Source organism: Cynocephalus volans, chromosome 13, assembly GCF_027409185.1.
Source record: "Cynocephalus volans isolate mCynVol1 chromosome 13, mCynVol1.pri, whole genome shotgun sequence".
NCBI classification, from domain to species: Eukaryota; Metazoa; Chordata; class Mammalia; order Dermoptera; family Cynocephalidae; genus Cynocephalus; species Cynocephalus volans.
This window is the reverse complement of record NC_084472.1, coordinates 44,945,315-44,966,769: the sequence shown is the minus strand read 5'-3', so window position 1 is coordinate 44,966,769 and position 21,455 is coordinate 44,945,315. Positions and strand designations below refer to the sequence as shown.

General features: G+C 41.9%; 1 protein-coding gene and 1 pseudogene across 3 annotated transcripts in view; one reads left to right on the top strand and one right to left on the bottom strand.

The window, feature by feature from the left end:
* The first annotated feature begins 2,769 nt into the window (after positions 1-2,769).
* Positions 2,770-21,455, top strand: part of DYM (dymeclin) — a 389,485-nt gene continuing 370,799 nt past the window's right edge. For 2 of the 3 annotated variants that reach the window (XM_063076501.1, XM_063076499.1), the window contains exon 1: positions 2,772-3,011. The gene's annotated coding sequence lies outside the window, so the exon portion shown is untranslated. Of the gene's footprint in view, positions 3,012-21,455 lie in introns of all 3 variants that reach the window. The other variant, XM_063076500.1, reaches the window with a different exon arrangement.
* Positions 16,775-17,273, bottom strand: LOC134361666 (transmembrane protein 50B-like; annotated as a pseudogene).

The window sequence follows — 21,455 nt, the reverse complement described above, 5'->3', positions numbered from 1 at the left end:
CCAGTGAGTGCACCAGATCCGAACCCGCGGCGGGAGCACTGCTGCGCTCCCAGCGCCGCACTCTCCCGAGTGCACCATGGGGTCAGCCCGAAAAAAACCAATTTTAATCACATATGATCTCATTACCCAAAGTTAATAATTGTTAAAATGGGGACTTCCAATCAAAATGGCAGTGTCCTCTCCCATAACCAATTTACAACTATTAAAAAGCAACAACAGCCAAGCTGGGGCTGCTAGAGCTCAAGGAAAGAGGGGGAGAGAACTACGAAGGCAGGAGAAGCCACGGTGAGAGATAGAAAGGACTTCCTTGACCGTTTTGAGCCCCTGCTGCTTCAAGTCTGGCCCTGGTAAGTGCACAGAGCAAGAGCTAGCAAAAGCCACAGCTGTGCCCTTTGTATGAAGTTGCTTGGAGGTGGCAGGGGAGAGGAGGGTCTTAGTGGCCCCAGGCCAGCTAGACCACTGACAGGGTTCCCATGGACCCACATAGGAGTGAGGGGCCACAGACAACTGAAAAAAGGAGCCCTCAGTGGCTGGTGAGTCACCACAAGGGACTGGTGCATGGCCCATCCCATGGGAAGAGTTTGGAGTATGGGGGGGTGGGAAGACAGGCCCACCAGGGAAACATTGGGGCACAGCATAGACAGTTGATCTGCTCTCCAATCAGCACAGGACCACTCTGTGTGCACTAGTCAAGAATACCGAACTGCATGGGGTACAGTTTGCTGAAAAAACTCAGGTCCAGATCAGAGTTTCCACACAACCCAGGTGTACAGGCCCTCACAAGACCTGGAAGTGATTACAAGGTCAACCATTAAAACCTGAGCTGCACAAAAAGCCTTCCCCAGGGAATCAACAGCAAAGCAGTAATTTAGCCCAACCACACGGCTCAAGTGCTGGTCCCCACAGGAAGTTCCCCCATATTAGAAGTAAGCAAAGGACAACAAGTTAGTTCCAGTGCAGAGTTTAAGTAGTGGGAATAGTGCATAATCCGACACTGAACTAAAAGAAAAAACTAAAAACAGATCAGAAACAAAGGTCTGATATTAGCTAGTAAAGGTCTACACCACCATGGGAACACCTATAAAACCTAGAAGGACCGGAAGCCCCTTGGGTTCCCAAGACAGGGTTGGGAGAGGGCCAAGAGCCTCAGCCACGCCTCTCTGATGTCCACATCCAGCCCAGTGATGACCACCAGGCCACTGGAAGCACACCTGGCTGCTGAGCCAGGGTGGTGGAGGGCCAAGGGCCTTAGCCATGCTCCCACAAGTCCACATCTAGCCAAGCCATGACCAGGCTACTGCTAGAAGCCCCCTAGGCTCCCCTGCCCCCCTGCCAGAACTGGGAGGTGCCACAGGCCTGACCACGCCCCCCTCTTCCACCCAGTGTACCTCCCTCCTCCTTCCCCTCTCCCCCTCCTCCCAACTGCTCTGCAACATCTTAGAATGTAAAAAAATAATTAATTAATTAATTAATTAATTTTGTTGTGGCTGGCTGGTACCAGGAACCAAACTTGACCTTGGTGTTACAAGGCTGTGCTCTAACCAACTGAGCTGACCAACCAGCCCTAAAAATTTATTAGAAAAAATAATTGTTAATATTATTTCAGTCTTTTTTCCTGGGCACATATACATAGATATTATAAATATAATACATTTACAAACATTGGATAATACTGTTCATACTGTTTACTCAATGTTTCATGAACAAGCTTTCAAATAAACATGCATCCATAATGTTCTTTACAATGGCTGCATAGTACTGTCCATCTCTTTCTAGCTAGGCTCCCAGGTACCTTGTGTTTTAGTATGTTTTCCTGCTATAATCCTGCAAGCTCAGTAAGTGTACTGGCTGTTGATGCTGGAAAAGAAAATCTAATATCTGTATAGTACTTTCCAGACTGCATTCACACATATTACTATATAATGGAAATAACAGTAACATCTGTTACACAGGTTTATTTGAGAAATAAACCGGATAACAATAGCACAGGAAATAGAAAACACCCATAATGCGAATTGTTCATTATTATTACTGTAATGTCAACAGTCCTGTAAGGGCAGTACCACCATCACGATGTATATATTTCACATGAGGAAACTGGCTGGGAGAGTGAAGTGATTGTTCAAGGACGTCCATCTGATAACTTCAGCTCATTTGACTTCAAGTTCCATACTTTTGGCATTACACAATATTGATACTGTTTCCTGGGGGACCTGTCCTTTCTCACAATACTGCTAGCAAGTGTAGACCTGCCCACTGCCTCCATCAAAAATGAATTTCCAGGGCCGGCCCGTGGCTCACTTGGGAGAGTGTGGTGCTAACACCAAAGCCATGGGTTCAGATCCCTATACAGGGATGGTTGGTTAGCTCACTTGGGAGAGCGTGCTGCTGACAACACCAAGTCAAGGGTTAAGATCCCCTTACTAGTCATCTTTATAAAAAAAACAAAAACAAACAAACAAACAAAAAAAAACTTTCCTATTTTTCAGTTCTTCAGGACCCCACAAAGAATTGCTTGACTTTGGGATGGTAATTCAGCTGGAATTAACGGGGACTTTAATAAAGCTAAGCCACCAGAACAGGTGGTGTAGGTAAGCAGGTACTCTACAACGGAGGTGAGGGTTTTGCGCGTCTCTATTTTGCCACGTGGCTTTGCGGTTGCCGGGAGGCGCTAGGGGGTTGGGGCAGCCAGTAACACCCGAGGGACTGCATTTCCCAGAAGCCGGCGCGCTGCGCACCACGTGACTGTCCGGCTGGCACGCGCAGGGCCGTTGGGTCTCTAGTCGCGTTTTCGGTCGCTTCCCTCCTCTCTCCCCGCCTCCCGGCCTCCGCACCAACGCCGTCGCCGGGGCTGGAGCTGAGCCCGAGTCGCAGCCGCAGCCGCAGGCAGACGTGGAAACATGGAGGCCTGAGCCGGCGTGCGTCACCCCGGGCTGCGGCAGCGACCGCGGCTTCTGACCCCCGCCCCCACCCGCCCGTCCCTGGAGCGAGTCAACCCGCCGGCGAGACAGGTGGGCTGTGGCGCCGCCCCTTGTCAGAGTGGGTTAGGGGTCGCCTCTCCTCCCCGGTCAGCGCAGGGAGGTGAGGGGCGGCTTCCCTGCCAGTGGGGGAGCGGGCCACCCCCAAAGGGCTGTGCCCGGGGTGCTGGAGCGGGCCCATTTTGCGCCTTCCCACGGAGCGGTGAGGGGGTGTGTTAAGAGAGTGACAGGGACCTCTGTCCGTGTCTGGTGTTGGGAGTTGGGGGCAGACCGAAGGGCAAGTCGATGCTTCCGGAGATGGGGCGATGTTGGGCTGACAAATGGGCGTGTGATGGGCAGGGTGAGCAGTAGTGTTGTTTTTTTCTTTTTTGACGCACACATTTTTATTGAGATATTCACACACCATAAAATTTACTCTTTAAAAGTACAGTTAAAGTACAACTCGGTGGTTCTTAGAATATTTACATGGTTGTGCAGCCATCACCACTCTCTAGTTCTAGAACATTTTTATCACCCCTAAAAGAAGCCCGAATCCATTAGCAGTCACTCCTCAGCCCCCTCCCTCATCCCTTGCAAGTACAAGTCTACTTTGACTCCATGAATTTGTCTAAGCAATTTGTGTTTTAACTGAACGGTGTGTGTTTGTGAACTGGGGGCAGTAGTGGGGTTTGAGGGTAGTGGCGTGATAAAGCTGATTGGATCAAAGTACGGAAAAGGAGTGGAGAAGTGATGGGATGATTGTAGTAGGGCCAGCGAACGGGTACCCAGGATGGACTGATTGGGGGGGTAGATGGAGTGGGAAGCTGGAAAGAGGAGAGGGGAGGTTGGGTGTGTAGAGAGAAGGTGCTTTGCTGGTAGGTATGAAAACATGAGGGGTGGAGGTGGTGGAGGAGTGTAATCTCAGCAGTTGCTTGGGCTCAAGAGAGGAGCTGGAGGTGGAAGGGAAGAGAATCTATGGAAATAGGTGAATGGTTGCTGCAGAGGACGAAATTTATTGACTATATGGATTTTTAGAATGATTATCTTAGATAATCCTCTCAGCAACTCATCGATAGACTGAGCAAGTATGAATATCCCATTCTGCAGATGAAGAAAAATCAGTCTTTTTAGAGTAGAGAGTAGGTGACTTGCTTAAGCTTATAAAATTAGTAAATAGCGGCTCACTTCGTTAGAGCGCAGTATTGTAACACCAAGGTCAAGGGTTCTGATCCCCACACAGACCAGCTGCCAAAAAAAAAGTTGGTAAGTAGGGCAAAGTGAGTTGGGATGAAAGAAGAATAATTGATGAAACTATCATTTGCAAGTGGATTAAATGGTAGAGAACTGAGGTGGGGCAGTGTTAATAGGTTGTAGATTCAGCTAGTAAGAAGTCTGTATTATGACAGGTACGTTATGTATTAAGAAGTTTACATTGTTATGACACATAGGTTAAGGCCTTTTTTTTTGTTTTTGTACCTTGTAAGTATAGAAAAGTTTAGGGCTGGCTGGTTAGCTCAGAGTGTCGCCTTCTAACAGGAAAGTCAAGGGTTCAGATCCCCATATCAGCCAAAAAAAAAAAAATATATATATATATATATATGTGTGTGTGTGTGTGTATATGTATATATATAAATTTAAAACAGTGAAATAATATAATGTACTCCTATGTACCCACTACCCAGTTCCAACAATTAACTTATGCCAATTTTTATTTATATCCCTACCCATTTCTATCCCTACTCCCAGTCATTTAAATTAACTAATTAGTTAATTAATTAATTTATTTATTAAAAGATGACTGGTAAGGGGATCTTAACCCTTGACTTGATGGTGTCAGCACCATACTCTCCCAAGTGAGCTAACCGGCCATCCCTATATAGGGATCCGAACCCGTGGTCTTGATGTTATCAGCACCACACTCTCCCGAGTGAGCCACGGCTGGCCCTTCCAATTATTTTATTTTATTTTATTTATTTTTATTTATTTATTTTTTTAAAAAAGATGACCGGTAAGAGGATCTCAACCCTTGGCTTGGTGTTGTCAACACCACGCTCAGCTAGTGAGCCAACTGGCCATCCCTATATAGGATCCGAACCCGTGGCCTTGGTGTTCTCAGCACCGCACTCTCCCGAGTGAGCCACGGGCTGGCCCCTTCCAATTATTTTAAAGCAAATCATAGGCATACCATTTCATCTATAAATATTTCAGTATGTATCTGTAGACCCTCTGAGTCACTCTGTCTTTTTAATATGCCCATACCATTGTCACACTTATAAAAATTAATAGTAAGCTCTTAATATTATCAATATCTAGAAGGACTTTTTAAATATGGTATCCATTTGATACAAGGGGGATAAGCAGAATAAGCAGTGCAAACATTTTTATGTTTGACTCTCAGAAAAACAAACATAATTGTTTCCTGACCCAGTAGAACCTGCTATCCTGACTTTTTTTTTTTTTTTTTTTTTATTAATATGACTCATTCTTCTGCAGAGAGTGAAGAATTGTCACTTTGGCTGGCTTTTTAATGAATGAAGTTTTGTGAGGACAGGAGATTAACAGAAGAAAAATATACTGTAACATGCACACATTACTCTTTCTTACAGTGTTCTAAGTATTTGGGCAATTTAATTATGCTTTTCTCCTGTAGATAATTTCACATATTATTAGGTGTTTAATGTGTATGTATTAGTTTTTTATGACTGCTGTAACAAATTACCACAAATTTAATGGCTAAAAATAACACAAATTTATTATTTTACAGTTTTGTAGATTGGAAGTCCAAAGTAGGTATCACTGGGCTGAAATCAGTGTGTCAGAGGATCTGTGTTCCTTTCTGAAGGTTTCTAGGGGAGAATCTATTTCCTTGCCTCTCCCAGCTTCCAGAGGTTGCTACTTTCCATGGCTTGTGGCCCCCTTCCCCTGTCTTTTTTTTTTTTTTTTTTTTTTTTAAAGATGACCTGTAAGGGGATCTTAACCCTTGGCTTGGTGTTGTCAGCACCACGCTCTCTCAAGTGAGCTAACCGGCCATCCCTATGTAGGATCTGTACCCATGGCCTTTGTGTTATCAGCACCACACTCTCCTGAGTGAGCCATGGGCCAGCCCTCCCTTCCTCTGTCTTTAAAGCCACCGATGTTGCATCTCTCTGAACATTCTTGTGTAGTCACGTCTCTGACCACAGCTGGGAAAAGTTTTCTGCTTTTAAGGATCCATATGATTATTTTAAGCCCTTTTGGATAATTTCCCTTATCGAGATCCTTAATTTAATCACACCTGCAATGTCCCTTTTGTGGTTAACATAATCACAGGTTCCATGGTTATTGTGGACATCTTTGGAGGCTATTATTCTGTCCACCATGACATGTTTTGGAATATTGTGATGAGGCTTAAGAAAGTGGTGATTTCTGTTGTTGCTACAAATACAATGAGAGTGCCATCTTTCACTGAGAATTGTAGATGATGGGAATGGTTAGAGCTAGAGAGAGGACTGTTCCATTTTTCTTTCTAGTGACTATAAACAAATATATGGGAAATACCTGTGACACTTGTAGTGTAGGCTTTGGTAAAATTAGACCTTTAAAAGTGATAAAGTATAAAAGCAGTATGTCATCATATAAAGTTTTTCTGTATTTCATTTTGGTCTCTTTTTCATGTTTCTGTTTTTGAGTATTGTAAACTTGAAATCAGTGTATGTGTATATAATGTAAACTGATACTTGACAATGCAGGGCACTCTGGCACAACGATCGTTCTCATTCCCAGGGTGACAAGGCAGGTGGGAGGTAAAGGCACCCTCAATTCAGCAGAGAGAAGACTCTTAATGAAGTGGGAGAAAATTTTACTTATTTCTAGACAATAATAACCTAAATTAGTAGGGAACAACTTTACATATAGGTCTTATTTACTAAAAGGTTTGGGTAGTACTTTTTGATGTCTTCTCCAATTTTTATCACATTCTTTAAAAATGGGGGCACCAAAAATGGCTGTAACTCTCCAATCTGGACACTGGAAGAATTAAAAAAAAATCTTTTGTGTGTTCATGTGACTGATAGTAAATTTCTTTTTTTTTTTTTGCTATTGAGTTTGAGTTTCTTATATATGGATATTAACCCCTTGTCAGGTGCATAGTTTGTGGATATTTTCTCCCATTCTGTAGGTTGTCTCGTCACTCTCTTGTTTTCTTTGTTGTGCAGAAGTTTTTTGTTTGATATAATCCCATTTGTCTACTTTTGCTTTTGTTACCTGTGCTTTTGAGTTCTTATCCAAAAAATCCTTGCGCAAACCAATTTCCTGGAGTATTTCCCCTCTGTTTTCTTCTAGTTTTTTTTTTTTTTCTTTATGGTGGTCCTTGACCTTGGTGTTATCCACACTGCACTCTAACCAACTGAGCCAACCAGCCAGCTTCCTCTTTTAGTAATTTTATAGTTTTGGGTCTTACATTTAAGTCTTCAATCCATTGTGAGTTGACTTTTTTATATGGTAAGAGAGAAGTGTCTAGGTTCATTCTTCTGCATGTGGATATATAGTTTTTCCAGCACCATTTATTAAAGAGAGTGTCCTTTCCCCAATGTGTATTCTTGGTGCCTTATTGAAAATCAGTTGGCTGTAAGTTTTTGGATTTAAATTCCATGTTCCCTATTCTATTGCATTGGTCTGTATGTCTGTTTTTATGCCAGTACCATGCTGTTTTGGTTACTGTAGCTTTGCAGTATATATACATATTTTTGTAAAAAGTAATACTTATTGCTACAGGTTACGAGAGTGAAAACAAGTATTTAGTCTTACAATTTGTTGGAAGCAGAAAAAGCTTACTGACATTTTGAGGAAAAAAGCAAAGAAATAATCAAACAAAATAGTATCTAGCCAAAGGCACAGTATTCCACAACTGCTTCATACCCTGTGCACAGCGAATCCTCTTAGAGAGAGGAGAGAAGTTACACCAAATAAGAATTGCATTAGAAGCTGCATATACTACCTTTGATTTTATTGTCCTACAACAAAAGGCTCTGTAAAATCCCTCTGGGGAAAGAAATGTAACACAAAATCTGTATAACAAAGGAAAGCAAAAGTAGCAATAAAGGCCTGTCTTAGTCCATTTCTGTTGCTTATAACAAAATACATAGAACTGGGTATTTTATAAAGAAAACAAAATTTATTTGCTTACAGTTTCTGAGGCTAAGAAGTCCAAAGTCCAGGGAACACATCTGGTGAAGGCTTTCTTTGGTGTGACTTTAGTGATGGAAGGGTATCACATTGCAGAAAATGGTAGAGCAGGGAGAGCAAGAGAAAGAACAGAGACTCTTCTCTCTCGTCTTTTAAGGTCCTCAGAACCATGCCCCTGACCATCATTTTAAAAAAATATTTATTAATACTGTTAATGTTTTTACATTCTAAGATGTTGTGGAACAGCTGGGGGAGAAAGGGGAGAGGGAAAGGGGGAAGGAAATAGGGTGGGGGCAGGAGGAAGGAGGAGGGGCAGGGTTGAGGCCTGTGGTACCTCCATCGTTCTAGCAGGGGAGACCAGGGGGCTTCCAGTGGAGGCTCAGTCATTGCTGGGCTGGATGCAGATGTCAGAGGGGTGTGGTTGAAGCCCTTGGCCCCACCACCACCCCGGCTTGGGAGCCCAGGGCACTTCTGGTGGCCGTTTGGCGGTCATCGCTGGGCTAGTTGCATATCTTCAGGGTCGTGGCTGAGGCGCTTGGCCCCCCACCACCCCAGCTCAAGAGCCCAGGGTGCTTCTAGCAGTGGCTTGGTCTGACCACCATTTTTAATCCATTCACTATAGCATGGTCCTACAATCTAATCACCTCTTCAAGGCTCCACCTTTTGATTACCATAATAGGATTTCCCACCCTCTTAACAGTCACAGTGGGGCCAAGTTTCTAATACATAAAACTTGGGGGATACAATTCAAGCTTCAGTGGGTTTTGAGGGGGACATAATTCAATCCACTACAAGGCCCATAGGAATATACACAGTAAACAGTATTTCAAACTCAAGAAGAGAAGTTTTTGATTGGAGTGTGAACTTTCAAGTTGAAGATATATTTCACAGGAATGTTCACTCAAAGCTTGAGAACTAGAGGAAAGAGACTTGAAGTTGGTAACTAAGTGGATGAAACACCTGGTTTTTCACTAGGTCACAATGATTCCCTTCAGGAAGAAGTGTTTTATCTTTAAATTCATTATTCCACTTTTTGTTGTACGGTTCATGCTTTTAAACTGCAGTTGTCTCAAACTTGCTTGCTATGGAATTGTGTAATGTCTTATAATGGCAGTCTGTCAAAAGATAACCCCAGTAGATAATTTAAGCTTCTTTTATTTTATTTTATTTTTATTTTTATTTTTATTTTTTTACTTTACAATTTTATTTTATTTTATTTTTTTTTTTTTTTAAATTTTATTTTGTCGATATACATTGTAGCTGATTAATGCTCCCCATCACCAAAACCTCCCTCCCTTCTCCCTCCCCCCTCCCCCCAACAATGTCCTTTCTGTTTGTTTGTTGTATCAACTTCAAATAATTGTGGTTGTTATATCTTCTTCCCCCCCCCCCGGTTTGTGTGTGTGTGTGTGTGTATGTGTGTGTGTGAATTTATATATTAATTTTTAGCTCCCTCCAATAAGTGAGAACATGTGGTATTTCTCTTTCTGTGCCTGACTTGTTTCACTTAATATAATTCTCTCAAGGTCCATCCATGTTGTTGCAAATGGCAGTATTTCATTCGTTTTTATAGCTGAGTAGTATTCCATTGTGTAGATGTACCACATTTTCCGTATCCACTCATCTGATGATGGGCATTTGGGCTGGTTCCAACTCTTGGCTATTGTAAAGAGTGCTGCGATGAACATTGGGGAACAGGTATACCTTCGACTTGATGATTTCCATTCCTCTGGGTATATTCCCAACAGTGGGATGGCTGGGTTGTATGGTAGATCTATTTGCAATTGTTTAAGGAACCTCCATACCATTTTCCATAGAGGCTGCACCATTTTGCAGTCCCACCAACAATGTATGAGAGTTCCTTTTTCTCCGCAGCCTCGCCAGCATTTATCGTTCATAGTCTTTTGGATTTTAGCCATCCTAACTGGGGTTAGATGGTATCTCAATGTGGTTTTGATTTGCATTTCCCGGATGCTGAGTGATGTTGAGCATTTTTTCATATGTCTGTTGGCCATTTGGATATCTTCCTTAGAGAAATGCCTACTTAGCTCTTTTGCCCATTTTTTAATTGGGTTGCTTGTTTTCTTCTTGTAAAGTTGTTTGAGTTCCTTATATATTCTGGATATTAATCCTTTGTCAGATGTATATTTTGCAAATATTTTCTCCCACTCTGTTGGTTGTCTTTTAACTCTTTTAATTGTTTCTTTTGCTGTGCAGAAGCTTTTTAGTTTGATATAATCCCATTTGTTTATTTTTCCTTTGGTTGCCCGTGCTTTTGGGGTCGTATTCATGAAGTCCGTGCCCAGTCCTATTTCCTGAAGTGTTTCCCCTATGTTTTCTTTAAGAAGTTTTATTGTCTCAGGGTGTATATTTAAATCCTTAATCCATTTTGAGTTGATTTTAGTATACGGTGAGAGGTATGGATCTAGTTTCATTCTCCTGCATATCGATATCCAGTTATCCCAGCACCACTTGCTGAAGAGGCAGTCCCTTCCCCAGTGAATAGGCTTGGTGCCTTTGTCAAAGATCAGATGGCAGTAAGTGTGTGGGTTGATTTCTGGATTCTCTGTTCTATTCCATTGGTCAGTGTGTCTGTTTTTATGCCAGTACCATACTGTTTTGGTTATTGTAGCTTTGTAGTATAGCTTAAAGTCAGGTAGTGTTATGCCTCCAGCTTTGTTTTTTTTGCTGAGCATTGCTTTGGCTATTCGTGGTCTTTTATTGTTCCATATAAATGTCTGAATAGTTTTTTCCATTTCTGAGAAAAATGTCTTTGGAATTTTGATGGGGATTGCATTGAATTTGTATATCACTTTGGGTAGTATGGACATTTTCACTATGTTGATTCTTCCAATCCAAGAGCATGGAATATCTTTCCATCTTCTTGTATCCTCTCTAATTTTTCTCAGCAGTGGTTTGTAGTTCTCATTATAGAGATTTTTCACCTCCTTGGTTAACTCAATTCCTAAGTATTTTATTTTTTTGGTGGCTATTGTAAATGGGCAGGCTTTCTTGATTTCTCCTTCTGCATGTTCACTATTGGAGAAAAGAAATGCTACTGATTTTTGTGTGTTGATTTTGTATCCTGCTACTGTGCTGAAATCATTTATCAATTCCAACAGTTTTTTTGTAGAGGTTTTAGGCTGTTCGATATATAGGATCATGTCATCTGCAAACAGGGACAGTTTGACTTCATCTTTTCCAATCTGGATGCCCTTTATTTCCTTCTCTTCTCTGATTGCTCTGGCTAGTACTTCCAACACTATGTTGAATAGGAGTGGTGAGAGTGGGCATCCTTGTCTAGTGCCTGTTCTTAAAGGAAAAGCTTTCAGCTTTTCCCCATTCAGGATGATATTGGCAGTGGGTTTGTCATATATGGCTTTAATTATGTTGAGATACTTTCCCTCTATACCTAACTTATAGAGGGTCTTTGTCATGAATGAGTGCTGAACTTTATCAAATGCTTTTTCAGCATCCATAGAGATGATCATATGGTCCTTGTGTTTGAGTTTATTAATATGGTGTATCACATTTATTGATTTGCGTATGTTGAACCAACCTTGCATCCCTGGGATGAATCCCACTTGATCGTGATGAATAATTTTTCGTATGTGTTGCTGTATTCTGTTTGCTAGTATTTTAGTGAGGATTTTTGCATCTATATTCATCAAGGATATCGGCCTGTAGTTTTCTTTTTTGGTTATATCTTTACCTGGTTTTGGTATCAGGATGATGTTTGCTTCATAGAATGAGTTTGGGAGATTTGCGTCCGTTTCAATCTTTTGGAATAGTTTGTAAAGAATCGGTGTCAATTCCTCCTTGAATGTTTGGTAAAATTCTGCTGTGAATCCATCTGGTCCTGGGCTTTTCTTTGTTGGGAGCCTTCTGATAACAGCTTCAATCTCCTTTATTGTTATTGGTCTGTTCAAATTTTCTACGTCTTCACGGTTCAGTTTTGGGAGCTTGTGTGTGTCCAGAAATGTATCCATTTCCTCCAGATTTTCAAATTTGTTGGCGTATAGTTGTTTATAGTAGTCTCGAATGATTCCTTGTATTTCAGATGAATCAGTTGTAATATCGCCTTTTTCATTTCTAATTTTTGTTATTTGAGTCTTCTCTCTTCTTTTTTTTGTTAGCCATGCTAATGGTTTGTCAATTTTATTTATCTTTTCAAAAAACCAACTTTTTGATTCGTTGATCTTTTGAATTGTTTTTTGGTTTTCAATTTCATTCAGTTCTGCTCTGATCTTAATGATTTCTTTCCGTCTGCTAACTTTAGGATTGGATTGTTCTTGTTTTTCTAGTTCTTTAAGGTGAAGTGTTAGGTTGTTCACTTGCCATCTTTCCATTCTTCTGAAGTGAGCATTTAATGCAATAAATTTTCCCCTCAATACTGCTTTTGCAGTATCCCACAGGTTTTGGTATGATGTATCATTGTTTTCATTAGTTTCAATAAACTTTTTGATTTCCTGCTTGATTTCTTCTTGGACCCATATGTCATTAAGTAGAATGCTGTTTAATTTCCATGTGTTTGTATAGTTTCCAGAGTTTTGTTTGTTATTAATTTCTAGTTTTAATCCATTGTGGTCTGAGAAGATACATGGGATAATTCCAATTTTTTTGAATTTATTGAGACTTGATTTGTGACCTAATATGTGATCTATCCTGGAGAATGATCCATGTGCTGATGAGAAGAATGAATATTCTGAGGTTGTTGGGTGGAATGTTCTGTAGATATCTGCCAATTCCAATTGGTCTAGAGTCTTGTTTAGATCTTGTGTTTCTCTACTGATTCTTTGCCTAGATGATCTGTCTAATATTGACAGTGGAGTGTTCAGGTCCCCTGCTATTATGGTATTAGTGTCTATTTCCTTCTTTAGGTCTAATAGAGTTTGTTTTATAAATCTGGCTGCTCCAACATTGGGTGCGTACATATTTATGATTGTTATGTCTTCTTGATGGATCAGTCCTTTTATCATTAAGTAGTGTCCCTCATTGTCTCTTTTTATGGTTTTTAGTTTAAAGTCTATTTTGTCAGATATAAGAATAGCCACTCCAGCTCGTTTTTCTTTTCTGTTTGCATGGTAAATCTTTTTCCATCCTTTCACTCTTAGTCTGTGTGAATCTTTATGGGTGAGGTGGGTCTCTTGTAGGCAGCATATAGTTGGGTCTTGCTTTTTGATCCAGTCAGCCAGTCTGTGTCTTTTAATTGGGGAATTTAAGCCTTTAACATTAAGAGTTGTTATTGAAAGGTGTTGATTTATTCCTAGCATTTTATTGGTTGTTTGGTTGTCTTAGGTGTCTTTTGTTCCTTGCTTTCTGATTTACTGTTTGGTTTCTTTGTTTGTTGGTTCCTTAGGTTGTAGATAGTGTTTTTGTTAGCTTGTTTTCTCTTCATGAATGCCATTTTTATTGTACTATCGGGTTTAGATTTTTCTTAGGTTTTTATGGCAGTGGTAGTTATTTTTCAGGAACCAAACCCAGTACTCCCTTGAGGATTTCTTGTAAGGGTGGTCTTGTGGTAGTGAACTCCCGCAGTTTTTGTTTGTCTGAGAAATATACTATTTGCCCCTCATTTCGGAAGGATAGCCTTGCAGGGTAGAGTATTCTTGGCTGGCAATCTTTGTCTTTTAGTATTTTGAAAATATCATCCCATTCCTTTCTAGCTTTTAGGGTTTGTGATGAAAAGTCTGATGTTAACCTGATTGGGGCTCCCTTATAGGTGATTTGACGCTTCTCTCTTGCAGCTTTTAAGATTCTCTCTTTGTCTCTGAGTTTTGCCAATTTGACTATGACATGTCTTGGAGAAGGCCTTTTTGGGTTGAATACGTTTGGAGATCGTTGAGCTTCCTGGATCTGAAGATCTGTGATTTTTCCTATACCTGGGAAGTTTTCTGCCACTATTTTGTTGAATATGTTTTCAATGGAATCTCCATTTTCCTCCCCTTCTGGAATACCCATGACTCGGATATTTGAGCGCTTGAGGTTGTCTGATATCTCTCTCAGACTTTCTTCCAAGTCCTTGATTCTTTTTTCTTTCTTTTTGTCTGCTTGTGTTATTTCAAACAGCCCATCTTCAAGTTCAGAGGTTCTCTCTTCAACTTCGACAAGCCTGCTGGTTAAACTCTCCGTTGTGTTTTTTATTTCGCTGAATAACTTCTTCAGTTCAGCAAGTTCTGCTACATTTTTTTTCAGGACATTGATTTCCTTGTATATTTCCTCTTTCAGATCCTGTATACTTTTCCTCATTTCATCATGATGTCTAGCTGAGTTTTCTTGTATGTCATTCAGTTTCCTTAGAATTATCACTCGAAATTCCTTGTCAGTTATTTCAAGGGCTTCTTGTTCTATAGGATCTAGAGTATGAGATTTATTAACTTTTGGTGGTGTACTTTCTTGATTTTTTGTATTTCTGGTGTCTTTTTTTTGGTGTTTATTCATTGTGGCAGGGGGTTTCACAGTCCACCGGTTTGAGACTAATGACTAACTAGGATGTTGCTGTGGTTGCCAATTTGGTATGGCTCCCGCCGTGACTGCTCAGTTGGCCTCTAGTGTCTTGTGTGTGTGGTTGCCTCGGGTCTTGGGCTTCTCCGGGGATCCACCTTTCTGGTCAGCTTGTACTCTCCTGGGCTGGTGGATCACGTACCACAGGGTGTGTGATCTCTGTTGAGCTTTCACTTCCCGTGCAGGACTTCTCCCCGTTCCGTGTGCTCTGGCCCAGGCTGTTAGATCGTGCAGTGGCGACCCCACCGGGTGTGTGGTTTCTGTCGAGTCTCCGCCTCCCTGGCCGCACGTCTCCCCCCTCTGTGCACACTGTGCTGGGCTGGGGCGTGTCTTCTGCACCCCTCGTCTATCAGCTGGGCCTTCAAGACCCTGCTCAGCACCGCCTCGCCCAGGAAGTCTACCAGGTTTCTGCTAGGCACAGACGACCGGTCTCTCTGGGTGCCTTTGTAGCACTGTGTAGATCTTTCTCGGGTCTTGTTCACCTTTGTATCCCCCCGGTATAAACCGAGTCTAGTGCCCGCCTGCAGCCTGCTCTCCTGCAGGTTCAAGCGGACCTGGGAACTCTCCTACCACACTATTCCCAACCAGAAATTCGTTAGGCTTTTTTCCAAACTGGTGGTCGCAGAGATGGTATCTGCCTCCCAGTAACAGGAAGTTTACCGGGGCCGGAGTCCAGGGTGTGGTGGAGTGACAGTCTGCCCGCCCGTACTTCCTAGCCCTCCCAAGACTGGTCGGGACGCCCCACACCCCCAGCCCCGCCAGAGAACCACGGAGGGAGTGGGAGAGGAGGCCGGCCCGCAGGGTCCGGAAAGCCCCGCGCCAGGCCAAGCAAATGGGCTCAGTGATGGCCGAGCAGGGCGGAGCTGCCCGCACCTGGGAAAATGGAGGCAGCACCGGGGCAGTGAGTGGCCTGGTGGTGCAGGCGGGAGCTGCGTGGGCATCCACCCCCCGAACAGAGCTGTGCCAGGGATCACTCACAGTGCTGTGCCAGGTCGGGCGCTCGCTCTGTCTCTGGTTTGTTGCCTTCCGTGTTCTCGGCGCTGCCGCCTCGGGCTGTTCAGTTGCGGCGCCACTCGGGCGCTCCCAGGAGTCTTCTTTAACCCCGGCCTGAAACCTCGAATCCTGAATAGGGCAGCTGGCCGCCTTCAGTGCGGCCCCAGCCTCCGGGATCCTGGCTGCATCCACAGCAGCCCTGGCGCCGTGTTCCCTGTTTCAAGACTCGCTTTTGCAGCTAAGAATCAGTTCTTTTCCTGCTCCACACTTCAAAGCTGTTGCCTGTAAATGAGGCAGCCTCTCCTGCCGGGGGCAAAGTGGCGTTGAGCCCCCACGACCGGCCAGCAGCAGCCGTCCTCCCTTAAGAGATGGCCAGAGGAAGGTCCACAAGTTTCCCGGCTGCCTGAGGCCCAGTGGCCACCTTTTCCACCTCAGCTACTCTGCGCCAGCCGCCGCAGCTGCCGCCATCTTGAGGTCTAAGCTTCTTTTATGAGAAGCATGTTGTTGAGCTGCCTTACAGGCTTTTTACATTAGCCATAAAAAGGTGAGTTTATCTGATCATGTATTATCCCTTCTCAAGCAAAGTCATATTAGAAGAATTCTTCTTTAAAGAGGCTTTCAAACTAGTCCTTCAAGCATTTAAAAAATCTTCATATAAAATTCCAGTTCTTTAATACGTAAGAGCTAACATTTTCCTTTAAAAAAAAAATCTCATATTCAAGTCCAAATAAGTTACAACTTGATGAAATACCTTTTTTAATGGCTCAGTACTTATTCCAGAAATATAGAGCGATATTTTTTGCACATCTTCAGAAATTAGAGATACTGAAACAGAGTAATTACCTCTAAAATGACATGATGGTACAACCCTGGCTCAGGGAACAGATCAAGCTTTCAATTTCAGGAATAAAAAACTGATACTCATCATCCAATCTATATATATATTCTTATATTATGTACATATTAATAATCTATTCAATGTAAAAAAAGATAGCAGTTTCATAAAACTTTCAAAACTCAGCATAAAAATGTAAAGAAACAAAATATTCAATATATAATCTTTTCCATAGGGAATGTGTAAATTATGCTGAGAGATAAAAACTTATCTACAAATAGAATATAACAAAAGGGAAATGATTTAAGAAGCAATCACAGGTTCATAGCTCTTCAGTTCTTCCAAATTCGTAGATCAGAGTGCTAAAAAATACAAGTGCATTTTGAAAAAACACAGCTAGTCCTGGGTAAACCATCAGTGTTTTAGGTAACATATACACCAAAAAGAATGCACATGGAAGCAATAAGTGACTCATAAATTAACATGAAACCAATGAAGAGCCAAACTCGAGCACCTGTTCTTCCTAAACAGCTGCTTTCATAGCTGTCACCTCTTACTTAAGCATCGGACACAGCATTTATCATGAAGAAAGCCAATGTGGAAGACACGCCCCATGTGTGAAAAACATGGCTTGACTGTTGTGGCTTAGCGTATGCCATTGCCCAGTCAGTCATACCCGCCAACCTGTAAAAAACAATATACCTGCTACCACAGAAGCCATGGCTTTTTTTCTCACTCCAGTCAATATAATGACATTCTGGCCAATGGAAATTATTACCACAACCCTGGAGCCTGCGCGGGCAGCAGGCGCCCTGATGCATTTTGAAGTCAGCTAGTTTGATGCCTCCTTTTCTGTGTGTGTGTGTGCATGTGCGTGTGTGTGTGTGTACGTGTGTGTGTTTTCTTAAGCGTAGGCCTTCACACATGCTGTTCTCTTTGCTTTGCAAGTTTCTGAACTTCCACATCCAACTAGGCCAATCCTCTTACCCTTTAGGTCTGTAGCTTTTATGGCATGACCTCTGGGAGGCATTCCTTGAGTCTGCAGTTGTTGCCACATTATAATTTTTTGTTGACTTACTTGTGTCTCTTACTATTTTATTTACTTTTCTACTTTTTTTTTGTGGCTGGCCAGTATAGGGTTTCGAACCCATAACCTTGGGGGTACAAGGCTGTGCTCTAACCAACTGAGCTGGCTGCCTGTGTCTCTTACTAGACTGTAAGTTTAACACAGTTTTAACCTTGGCACTTTGTATAGTGCTGGCCACATAGTCGGCACGCAAGAGATATTTGCTGAATATTGACAGACTTCTTGTGCTTATATAAACATAATGTGGTGTAACGTGGGTATTGCTTGTTTGGTTTCTCAACCCTGTACTGTTCCTTGGTATTTGTACACAAACCAATGATTGTGAAAAAGTAAGGCACATTTTCTCCAATTTATTTACAAGATTTTTTTCCTACTTAAAATAATACTTGCATGTTGTTAGAAAAGATAATACTAGAAGGCAGATTATAAAAAATCAGTAGTACCCTGCCTTACTCATCCCCACTTTTTAGTGTGAACTCCAGAGGCAGTTAAACTCTTCTAAGCTTTTTCTTCTGATACTTACCTCTGATTGTAAATAATATGTGTAAATTGCTATTTTGTGATTTATCAATGTTTGATATGTTGACTCCTTGTTATGGTAGACGAGGTGGTTGTCTTCCTCTTTCCCCTCTTCCAGCCTTGCTAGTACAGGTACATAAGAATTCTTGGTTGATTTAGTGTTCAGTGTTTCTATTATTATGACTACTGTAGTGGACTGAATTATGTCCCCCCAAAACTCACTGAAGCTTGAATTGTGTCCCCCATGTTTTATGTATTAGAAACTTAGCCCCCACTGTGATTGTTAAGAGGGTGGGAAATCCTATTATGGTAACTGAAAAGTGAGGCCTTGAAGAGGTGATTGGACTGTAGGACTGTGCAGTAGTGAATGGATTAAAAATGGTGGTCAGGGGTGTGGTTCTGAGGACTTTAAAAGAAGAGGAGAGTCTGTCTCTCTTGCTCTCTCACTGCTCCCTCTGCTTCCACCATCTTGCAGTGTGAGACGCCTGGGTCACTGTTGCCACCACCAGATGTACTTTGGACTTCCCAGCCTCAGAAGCTGTAAACAAATTTCATTTTTTTAATAAATCACCCAGTTCCAGTTATTTTGTTATAGCAACACAAAACGGAATAATACAACTACATAAATATTGCTCACTGCTGGTGGGTAGTTTACCTTGTTCCTCTTCCCCTCCCCCAATTTGCTTAGTTTTCCATGAACATGTTTATTTTTACCAAATACTTTGAAAGACCTATGGGAATTGGGGCCCAGGAAACTGATGCAGGATGTTACTCTGTCTGCTGCTGCAGCAGTGAATAATAAATTGTTTTTCTTCCTAGTCCCAGAGGCTTCCTGTCTGTTAGCTTTGTAAGTAAGGTCAAATCTCAGACCCTTCATAGGTCCTGACTTGACAGTGTAACACCCCTCTGTTTTGTTTGTGCTTTCTTTTTGGAACTCCTATAAATTGGATTTTTAATTTTCTAATTTTTTGCCACTTGTTTTCCATTTATTTGTTGTCATGTTCTTTATTACGGGAGTTTCCTTAACCTTGTCTTTTCTCCTTTCTATTAAATTTTTTATCTTATTTTTAATTTCAAGTGTCCTTTCTTGTTCTTTATGTCCTTTTTGATAGATTTTGGACGTGGCCGGTGCCATTGTGCACACAATAAGCACCAGCACAAACTAGCTGCTGTCTCATCTTCCACTCCAGCACCAAGCCCCTCCCCACTTCCCTTTACGAGAAGCCTCCTGACTGAGAAACAACTTTCCGGCTTCTGCATCGGTGCCGTTCTCCACTCAGTTACATCAACCTAATGGTCCCTCTGCCCGTACATTTCATGCCCAAAAGCTAATATAAACTCTCGCAAACCCATTGTTGGGGCTGTCCCCCATTTTCAGGGCAGCCCTGGTCTGTCCTCCATTTTGAGTACAGCCTGGCAGATTTCTTTCTTTAATAAAGCTTGAACAGTACCTGGCATCGCCGCTCACTTTCTTTCACTTTTATATGACATCCTTTTCTCAGTTCATGAAACAATATGGTATAGTGGTTTAGTTTTAAGTTTTTTTCTTAGAATCATCTGTTTTCTGTGATTCTTTTCTTCAGTTTATTTTGGTTTTTGTATTTTATGTTGGAGGCTTTCCTCACAAGTGTAATCATTTTTGGCTGTCCATTTGCTGTAGTTTGAATGTCCCCCACAAAACTTATATTGAAACTTAATCCTCAATGTGATGGGATATTGTGAGTTGGGGCCTTTGGGAAGTGATTGGATGTGAGGGCTCTGTCCTCATGAATGGATTAATCCATTCATAGATTAATGGGTTAATGGATTAATGGGTTATCATGGGAGTGGCACTGGTGGCTTTATAAGGAGAGGAAGAAGGCCCTTACCAGATGTGCCCCCCTTGACCTTGGCCTTCTCATCCTCCAGAAGTGTAAGAAATAAATTTAGTTTTTTTTATAAATTACCCAGTTTCAGATATTCTATTAAAAGTGACAGAAAATGGACTCATACACCATTCTTATTCACCTCCACATCCTCCCCCCCCCATATTGATTGGAAGCTCTTTGTGTAAATGGATTTTTTTGAGTGGTGGCAATCAGGTTTTTAAGTGGAGTGGGGGGAATCCTAAATGTCTGTATCTTTTTCCTATGTCCTCATTCAGTTTCTCTTGAGAGGAACCCTTCAATCTCCTGCCTTGAAGGCTGGGAAACTCACTGTGTAACTGTGTAGCAAGTCAACTTTGTCTTTATTCTCCTTTTTTCATCCTTCACCTCATTACCCTCCACAACGTTGGCACTGGAGTCCAGGTCTCTCCAGTCAGGTTTCTCTGAAGAGCACATGTAACGGTCTCCTGAGGAGAGAGACCCACAGTTTTTAGCTCTGCACCTTGCCCCTGTCTTCGCTGGTGCCTGTCTCCCACTTGTTAGATTTCCCAGGGTTGCTTGGGGTGAATTGCCTTTCTTCCTATTAGTGTCCCCTTTGATAGGCACTTACACTGGGGTGTTTTCAGCTCTGCCTGTTGAGTTACACTCCTCTGTCATCTTGCCATCTGCCACATTTCCTCTGATCTTATGTTTGTGAGTTTTTATATCTTTTTATTTTCATTGCTCTCATTTCATTGGAGTGGAATACCCAACTGTACTTAATATAGCACTTGGAGCCTTTCAGATAATGTTCCATTACTTGATGGACTCATGGCACCTGTGGCATGTCCTTTGGCCAGTGACTGTTGCCCATTATTTCTCTGGTCTCCTGTTTCAACCATAACGTTTCTCCTTAAAGTCTCCGAAGTACAAATAGGGTGTGCACACATGTGCGCGCGCGCACACACACACACACACACACACACACACACACACACAGAGTATTTCTTTTTTAGGAAGCAAGAGATTCTGGAATATAGCTTATGATTTGTGAATTCTCAACCTGAGACAAAGTACAGTATGATGTCTTTTACATATTTTGAGAATTTGGTTGTCATGGATTTTCAGATTCACTAATGTTTACTTTGCATTTAAGGTACGTTAAATCAAAAGATAGTGAGTACACATAAAAGAAGGGATTTAATTTTATGCATATATCAAATATTTCACAAATTAATTACAAAATATTGAACATATCATTTCTTGTTCAAAGTGTTGTTTCTGCCCATGATGGTAAAATTGACTTGGGGAAATAAATGATCCAAAAAGTTAAGAGTGAGACAGCAAAACAAGGCATATTAGAAGAGTAGTTAAATTCCAAATGAGTGGTAGAGATAATGAGTGCTGTAGGATTACAGAGGAAAAAAGAGATCACACTATGAGGAAGTGAGTAGGGTTTGAGGTGTGGGGGACAGATGTGGTATGGAAAGGCAGACGTGACTGGCAGGAGCAGAGGTGTGGAAGAGCACACTGGACTTTAGGAGAAAACTTGT